This window comes from Oncorhynchus gorbuscha, linkage group LG24 (assembly GCF_021184085.1).
Source record: "Oncorhynchus gorbuscha isolate QuinsamMale2020 ecotype Even-year linkage group LG24, OgorEven_v1.0, whole genome shotgun sequence".
In the NCBI taxonomy this organism is placed as follows: domain Eukaryota; kingdom Metazoa; phylum Chordata; class Actinopteri; order Salmoniformes; family Salmonidae; genus Oncorhynchus; species Oncorhynchus gorbuscha.
In genome coordinates, this window is record NC_060196.1 from 34360913 (window position 1) to 34370857 (window position 9945).

A 9945-nucleotide genomic window follows, 5' to 3' on the forward strand; every position below is an offset into this window, starting at 1 on the left:
AGCTATTTTATAATGAATTTAAACGTATTGATAACTCAATTTCAAATTTCATCCTTGATGAGGACCTGTTTATACACGAACAAAACATCACCTTGACTTCAGCTTTTTGACTAACCTATTCCTACAATCGTCCTTCAAAAAGGAGGGTGTGTCAAAGGAGGACACAAAGAAAATTGTTTGACATATGTAGCTTGGCTTTCTAATCCATATATAAATAGGTTGTTTTTGTTGTTGCACAGCCTTGGAGTAGGGAACACCTTTACTTACTATTATTAAGTCCTTGTATCCAACCAAAAGCCTTGTCATGTTGGAACAATTAACTCACTGTTGTGGAATGGCAAACACTTTGGGATGCGACTTATCAACCACAAATAAAACTATGAATAAGACCAGGGTTGGGCAGTAACTGATTACATGGAATCTGATTTTTTATTTTTTAAAGAGCTATTCAGTTACCTTGTAATCAATATTGTAATCAGATTGCAGATACTTAAAAAAAGAAATACTTGGATTCATTTTCAATTCAGAAAGTATGTTTGCAGAAAAAAACACTTTGACACATTTGTTATTGCAACGACATTCAATTCAGCATTGAGAACTAGCACAAGTTTAAGTTTGCTCCACCTGGCCACAAGTCAGAGACCACAATGATAAAACACTAAATGCGTTTCATGGATCCTTTTGTTTTCTAATGCATTTTAAAAGCGCAAGTAATCCAAAATTAACTGTAAGTAATTATTTTATGTTGCCGAGTTGGTTTCATCCAAAAGTTACATTACTGATTACAATTTTGGATAGGTGAATAGTAACTTTAATCTATAACATTCCCAAAGTAATTTAACCAACCATGCATAAGACTCACAATATAGGCTATATATACTGCACCTAGGCTATGACTGAGCTGCCCGATTGACAATCCAACACAACACAAATAATAAACAACACGAGGTACAGTACCTGTTTTCTTGCATTTTCTTCCATGGTCACAACATTTTTCAAGGCTGGGATTGTCTTTACCAATGTATGACCAAATTAACATCATATCACATACAGGCTGGTGAGACATTGGGTCCAGAATTTCTGTGGATTTTCAACTATAAAAAACAAAACTGTTTGCATTCTGGCTGCCTGCAATCTGTTGGCTGTCTGTATGTGGTTAGTGCCACCCAGCGGTATAATGATTCATGTTTGACCTAATTTTGCCTTGTCTGCTATTTACCTATACTGTGGTCCATGAAGTGCCATCTGCAGGGTTTTCAGTGTTTTTTTATGGAAGAGCAACATGAACTAATCAATCATGATGTTATTTGACATCTATCCTGCTTACTGCAGATGTTAAATGTTATTTGCCATAAATGAAACATTTTGACTTCAATGACGCAAGAACCCTGAAAAGGTTGAGTTCAGGTAAAGAATAGATGTAAAAAAGACTGAAACAAAACACTACACATCATGCCTAGGTTTGTATGGATATCAGGATGCAAACCTCCATTTCAACATTTGACCTCTACCTGACCTCATCTATTCTGCTCAGAATGAATGATCTTATTAAGCTTATTGTGCACTGCTAAGTTCCTCACCCAACCTCTGTAAGGGGTATTGGCAAGTGCCCATGTCAAAGGCAACAAACCAGGAGTCATCAGCCTACCACACAACATTTGACAACATCAAACATCATATGAACTATCACTGACTACCTCTCAAATGCCTCTCAAACCACAAAAAAATGTAAACTGAGGCACAAGCAGTCTATAGTTCAACACAATCAAACCATGATTCAACCACAACTCAATAAACAAAAATATGCTTAAAATCCATCCTGTCCTTATACCACTCATACTCCCAGTTTGTGTCTCTTCCATCTAATAGTGCCAATCTCTCCACTGAATTTCTGGGGCCAGTCAGTCTGTAGGGTCAGAACAGAACAGTTGGGTTGGTCTGTACAAACACAACACACACAATAAACTCAGTTTTAAAATTCTGAATGTATTAATCGATACTCATGACAAAAAGTTTGTTGTTAGAATAAGAACTGTAAATGGATCACGTGTAGACAATTCTATTCACTAAAATGAATTATCCATTCATGTTTAGGTGGGAAATATAGTTTTTTTTCAGACTCACCAGTAACGTTTATCTGGATTGGATCACTGTATGGGGTGTAATAGGCAGGGTCCTCTCTCCCAGTTCTATGCACCAGTACTGCCCTCCATCTGAGACACTGACTCGGCTGCGAGTGTAGGAGAGGATCAGAGTCTTGGCTGTGTCTGTACCAGTAGATCGTCCACTTGACAATACAGGTCAGTGTCATTGTCTCCTGTGAATACAGGAGACTTTAATGTGGCTGTCAGACAATTATCTGTTGGAATTAAGAACAGTGTTATGCATCAGCATAACATCTATCTGATCTGCTACCCTTTACTTTTTTAATTTATTTTAATTCTACTCCCTTTTTCTCCCCACTTTCGTGGTATCCAATTGTTAGTAGCTACTATCTTGTCTCATCGCTACAACTCTCGTACGAGCTCGGGAGAGACAAAGGTTGAAAGTCATGTGTCCTCCGATACACAAGCCTCACTGCTTCTTAACACAGCGCATCCAACCCGGAAGCCAGCTGCACTAATATGTCAGAGGAAACACTGTGCACCTGGCAATCTTGGTTAGCGCGCACTGTGCCTGGCCCGCCACAGGAGTCACTGGTGCGTGATGAGACAAGGATAGCCCTACGGGCTAAGCCCTCCCTAACCCAGACAATGCTATGCCAATTGTGCCCACACAAACCTCCCGGTCACGGCCGGTTATGACCGGTTACGACAGGGCCTGGGCGCAAACCCAGAGTCTCTGGTGGCGCTGCAGTACAGCACCCTTAACCACTGCGCCATCTGGGAGGCCCTGCTGCCCTTTACTGAGATCCTCCAGCAACAGCTCATCTGCCCGTTAGGATAAATCCTGTTAGGGATCATGCGAATTTTCGCAGCTTTTTGTTAAAAATCGCGCAAAATTTCAAAGTCCTGCTACTCATGCCAGGAATATAGTATATGCAAATGATAAGTATGTGTGTATAGAAAACACTCTGAAGTCTCTAAAACTGGTCAGATCGTGTCTGTGGCTATAACATAACGTGTTTAGGAGTAAAAATCCCTCGAAAAACTGTTCACCAAAAACACAAACAATATATTAATCCGCCAGTCAATGTATTGTTTAAGGCGACCGAAAATAAATGAGGATACCCTGTAAACGCATACAGCTTCCACACGATGTCGCCAGTACTGGCATTTCCAGTCTACTTAATCCTTGGTTGTATGACATTTTGGCCTTTCCTGTTTTAGTCTCACCACAGGATGTTGTGAAATTGAAAACAATGGAGGATGATTTCAAGACTTGCTGCTATCGAATACAGATCGCCCCGTGATCAATTTGATAGATTATTAACGTTTATTAATACCTAATGTTGGTTTAGAAAAGTAGTTTGAAGTGATTTGTAAAAGTTTATAGGCAACTTTTGTAATTTAAAAAAGTGACGTTGCGTCTTGTAAAATGGAATATTCCTGGATCAGACCGGTCTAAGGAAAACAACATTTTGGCTATACAATGACGGATTTAATCAGGAAAAAGACCCAATTGTGATGTTTATGGGATATATAGGAGTGCCAAGAAAGAAGCTCGTCAAAGGTAATGAATGTTTTATATTTTATTTCTGCATTTTGGGTAGCGCCGGCTACCGCAAAATCTGTTGTTTTAGGTGACATTCCAGTATTTTGGGGGGTGCATGCTATCAGATAATAGCTTCTCATGCTTTCGCCGAAAAGCATTTTACAAATCTGACTTGGTGGCTAGATTCACAACGAGAGTAGCTTTAATTCAGTACCTTGCATGTGTGTTTTAATGAAAGTTTGAGTTTTATCGAAAACTATAGGTGGCGCTCTAAAATTTCCGCTGATTTGATCCCGCCACAGGAACCAAGTCCCTAAGAAGATAAGGGATCTTTTGTACCAAGGACTTCAATCAGTTACACTTTCAGTCACTTACTACAAGCTTTCAGTTGTGCACACACATACTTACTGTCACGGGCATCGTAAGAAGCGGACCAAGGTGCAGCGTGTGGAGCGTACATATTCCTTTTTATTAGAATGTCGCCAACAAAAACAATACAAAACGACCATGAAGCTTAACATGGCTATGAAGCCTTTCACAAAGTCGACTACCCACAAAGAAAGGAGGGAAAAAGGGCTACCTGAGTATGATTCCCAATCAGAGACAACGATAGACAGCTGTCCCTGATTGAGAATGCAGCAGACATTTTTTGGTACCCTTCTCCAGATCTGTGCCTCGACACAATCCTGTCGTGGAGCTCTACGGACCATGGCTTCGTTTTTTTCTCTGATTTGATTTGATTTGACATGCACTGTCAACTGTGGGACCGACCTTATATAGACAGGTGTGTGCCTTTCAATATCATGGCCAATCAATTGCATTTACCACAGGTGTCAATCTCCAAGGTGATGTGTGTGTGTTCCTTTTAAAAAAAAGTTGTATCTGGCTGTTGGCGGTAGGTGCACCCATTTCAGCTGCCCTGTGCGTCACTTAGGCAAACTGTTGCCATTTTGAACCATTTCATGTGTCTAAAAGGTACAAACTGTTTTCCCGGCCCAGAGAGCAAATCAAGTGCCGCTGGCCAATCGGATGGCTCAGATAACCATGTCTGCAGTAACGCTGTTATGCAGGTGAATGAGGACCCAAAAGCGACTTGGCGAAAACAGAGTCTTTAATCCAGTTTAAGGAAATAGCAATACTCCTAGACAAATCGGAGCGGTAAATAAAGCATAAAAACAATTTCACTCGTAATCACGAGAACTGACTGGAGACTCGATAATAAACTGCAGGTTGCCTCGGGAAGGCACTTGACCGTAGCAGACTCAGACACCTGCTCACCACGCAGCATCTGAGGGAAACACGACACGACAGGGCGATACAAAGACACAGCACGGTGAACAATATACAAGGATCCGACAGGACAGAAACGGAAAACAAGGGTAGAAATAGGGACTCTAATCAGGGGAAAAGATAGGGAACAGGTGTGGGAAGACTAAATGATTGATTAGGGGAATAGGAACAGCTGGGAGCAGGAACGGAACGATAGAGAGAAGAGAGAGAGGAAGGGAGAGAGAAAAAGGGGAACGAACCTAAAAAGACCAGCAGGGGGAAAACGAACAGAAGGAAAAGCAAAATGACAAGACAATATAAGACAAAACATGACAGTACCCCCCCACTCACCGAGCGCCTCCTGGCGCACTTGAGGAGGAATCCTGGCGGCAACGGAGGAAATCATCAATCAGTGAACGGTCCAGCACGTCCCGAGACGGAACCCAACTCCTCTCCTCAGGACTGTAACCCTCCCAATCCACTAAGTATTGGTGACCCCGTCCCCGAGAACGCATGTCCATGATCCTACGTACCTTGTAAATAGGTGCGCTCTCGACAAGGACGGGAGGGGGGGAGGGAAGACGAACGGGGGTGCGAAGAAAGGGCTTGACACAGGAGACATGGAAGACAGGATGGACGCGACGAAGATGTCGCGGAAGAAGCAGTCGCACAGCGACAGGATTGACGACCTGGGAGACACGGAACGGACCAATGAACCGCGGAGTCAACTTACGAGAAGCTGTCGTAAGAGGAAGGTTGCGAGTGGAAAGCCACACTCTCTGGCCGCAACAATACCTTGGACTCTTAATCCTACGTTTATTGGCGGCTCTCACAGTCTGTGCCCTGTAACGGCAAAGTGCAGACCTCACCCTCCTCCAGGTGCGCTCACAACGTTGGACAAACGCTTGAGCGGAGGGAACGCTGGACTCGGCAAGCTGGGATGAGAACAGAGGAGGCTGGTAACCCAGACTACTCTGAAACGGAGATAACCCGGTAGCAGACGAAGGAAGCGAGTTGTGAGCGTATTCTGCCCAGGGGAGCTGTTCTGCCCAAGACGCAGGGTTTCTGAAAGAAAGGCTGCGTAGTATGCGACCAATCGTCTGATTGGCCCTCTCTGCTTGACCGTTAGACTGGGGATGAGACCCGGAAGAGAGACTGACGGACGCACCAATCAAACGTCAGAACTCCCTCCAAAACTGTGACGTGAATTGCGGACCTCTGTCTGAAACGGCGTCTAACGGGAGGCCATGAATTCTGAACACATTCTCGATGATGATTTGTGCCGTCTCCTTAGCGGAAGGAAGTTTAGCGAGAGGAATGAAATGTGCCGCCTTAGAGAACCTATCGACAACCGTAAGAATCACAGTCTTCCCCGCAGACAAAGGCAGACCGGTAATGAAGTCTAGGGCGATGTGAGACCATGGTCGAGAAGGAATGGGGAGCGGTCTGAGACGACCGGCAGGAGGAGAGTTACCTGACTTAGTCTGCGCGCAGTCCGAACAAGCAGCCACGAAACGGCGCGTGTCACGCTCCTGAGTCGGCCACCAAAAGCGCTGGCGAATAGAAGCAAGAGTGCCTCGAACACCGGGATGACCAGCTAACTTGGCAGAGTGAGCCCACTGAAGAACAGCCAGACGAGTGGAAACAGGAACGAAAAGAAGGTTACTAGGACAAGCGCGCGGCAACGCAGTGTGCGTGAGTGCTTGCTTAACCTGTCTTTCAATTCCCCAGACTGTCAACCCGACAACACGCCCATAAGGAAGAATCCCCCCGGGATCAGTAGAAGCCACAGAAGAACTAAAAAGACGGGATAAGGCATCAGGCTTGGTGTTCTTGCTACCCGGACGGTAAGAAATCACAAACTCGAAACGAGCTAAAAATAACGCCCAACGAGCTTGACGAGCATTAAGTCGTTTGGCAGAACGGATGTACTCAAGGTTCTTAGGAAAGGAACGGTCGCCCCCTCCAACCACTGTCGCCATTCGCCTAGGGCTAAGCGGATGGCGAGCAGTTCGCGGTTACCCACATCATAGTTGCGTTCAGATGGCGACAGGCGATGAGAAAAATAAGCGCAAGGATGAACCTTATCGTCAGACTGGAAGCGCTGGGATAGAATGGCTCCCACGCCTACCTCTGAAGCGTCAACCTCGACAATGAATTGTCTAGTGACGTCAGGAGTAACGAGGATAGGAGCGGACGTAAAACGTTCTTTTAGAAGATCAAAAGCTCCCTGGGTGGAACCGGACCACTTAAAACACGTCTTGACAGAAGTAAGAGCTGTGAGAGGGGCAGCAACTTGACCGAAATTACGAATGAAACGCCGATAGAAATTAGCGAAACCTAGAAAGCGCTGCAACTCGACACGTGACCTTGGAACGGGCCACTCACTGACAGCTTGGACCTTAGCGGAATCCATCTGAATGCCTTCAGCGGAAATAACGGAACCGAGAAAAGTAATGGAGGAGACATGAAAAGAGCACTTCTCAGCCTTCACGTAGAGACAATTCTCTAAAAGGCGCTGGAGAACACGTTGAACGTGCTGAACATGAATCTCGAGTGACGGTGAAAAAATCAGGATATCGTCAAGGTAGACAAAAACAAAGATGTTCAGCATGTCTCTCAGAACATCATTAACTAATGCCTGAAAAACAGCTGGCGCATTGGCGAGACCAAACGGCAGAACCCGGTACTCAAAATGCCCTAACGGAGTGTTAAACGCCGTTTTCCACTCGTCCCCCTCTCTGATGCGCACGAGATGGTAAGCGTTACGAAGGTCCAACTTAGTAAAGCACCTGGCTCCCTGCAGAATCTCGAAGGCTGATGACATAAGGGGAAGCGGATAACGATTCTTAACCGTTATGTCATTCAGCCCTCGATAATCCACGCAGGGGCGCAGAGTACCGTCCTTTTTCTTAACAAAAAAAAACCCCGCCCCGGCCGGAGAGGAAGAAGGCACTATGGTACCGGCGTCAAGAGACACAGACAAATAATCCTCGAGAGCCTTACGTTCGGGAGCCGACAGAGAGTATAGTCTACCCCGAGGAGGAGTGGTCCCCGGAAGGAGATCAATACTACAATCATACGACCGGTGAGGAGGAAGGGAGTTGGCTCGGGACCGACTGAAGACCGTGCGCAGATCATGATATTCCTCCGGCACTCCTGTCAAATCGCCAGGTTCCTCCTGAGAAGTGGGGACAGAAGAAATGGGAGGGATGGCAGACATTAAACACTTCACATGACAAGAAACGTTCCAGGATAGGATAGAATTACTAGACCAATTAATAGAAGGATTATGACATACTAGCCAGGGATGACCCAAAACAACAGGTGTAAAAGGTGAACGAAAAATCAAAAAGAAATAGTCTCACTGTGGTTACCAGATACTGTGAGGGTTAAAGGTAGTGTCTCAAATCTGATACTGGGAAGATGACTACCATCTAAGGCGAACATGGGCGTAGGCTTGTCTAACTGTCTGAAAGGAATGTCATGTTTCCGAGCCCATGCTTCGTCCATGAAACAACCCTCAGCCCCAGAGTCTATCAAGGCACTGCATGTAGCACCCGAACCGGTCCAGCGTAGATGGACCGACATAGTAGTACAGGATCTAGATGGAGAGACCTGAGTAGTAGCGCTCACCAGTAGCCCTCCGCTTACTGATGAGCTCTGGCTTTTAATGGACATGAATTGACAAAATGTCCATCAAATCCGCAATAGAGGCACAGGCGGTTGGTGATCCTCCGTTCCCTCTCCTTAGTCGAGATGCGAATACCTCCCAGCTGCATGGGCTCAGTCTCTGAGCCAGAGGAGGGAGATGGTTGCGATGCGGAGCAGGTAAACACCGTTGACGCGAGCTCTCTTCCACGAGCTTGGTGACGAAGATCTACCCGTCGTTCTATGCGGATGGCGAGAGCAATCAAAGAGTCCACACTGGAAGGAACCTCCCGGAAGAGAATCTCATCTTTGACCACTGCGTGGAGTCCCTCCAGAAAACGAGCGAGCAGCGCCGGCTCGTTCCAGTCACTAGAGGCAGCAAGAGTGCGAAACTCTATAGAGTAATCCGTTATGGATCGATCACCTTGGCATAGGGAAGCCAGGGCCCTAGAAGCCTCCCTACCAAAAACTGAACGGTCAAAAACCCGAATCATCTCCTCTTTAAAGTTCTGGTAATTGTTTGAACAATCAGCCCTTGCCTCCCAGATAGCTGTGCCCCACTCTCGAGCCCGGCCAGTAAGGAGTGAAATGACGTAAGCAACCCGAGCTCTCTCTCTAGAGTATGTGTTGGGTTGGAGAGAGAACACAATATCACACTGGGTGAGAAAGGAGCGGCACTCCTTGGGCTGCCCGGAGTAGCAAGGTGGGTTATTAACCCTAGGTTCCGGAGGCTCGGCAGACCAGGAAGTAACAGGTGGCACGAGACGAAGACTCTGGAACTGTCCAGAGAGGTCGGAAACCTGAGCGGCCAGGTTCTCCATGGCATGACGAGCAGCAGACAATTCCTGCTCGTGTCTGCCGAGCATGGCTCCTTGGATCTCGACGGCAGTGTTACGAGCGTCTGTAGTCGCTGGGTCCATTCTTTGGTCGGATCCTTCTGTTATGCAGGTGAATGAGGACCCAAAAGCGACTTGGCGAAAACAGAGTCTTTAATCCAGTTTAAGGAAATAGCAATACTCCTAGACAAATCGGAGCGGTAAATAAAGCATAAAAACAATTTCACTCGTAATCACGAGAACTGACTGGAGACTCGATAATAAACTGCAGGTTGCCTCGGGAAGGCACTTGACCGTAGCAGACTCAGACACCTGCTCACCACGCAGCATCTGAGGGAAACACGACACGACAGGGCGATACAAAGACACAGCACGGTGAACAATATACAAGGATCCGACAGGACAGAAACGGAAAACAAGGGGAGAAATAGGGACTCTAATCAGGGGAAAAGATAGGGAACAGGTGTGGGAAGACTAAATGATTGATTAGGGGAATAGGAACAGCTGGGAGCAGGAACGGAACGATAGAGAGAAG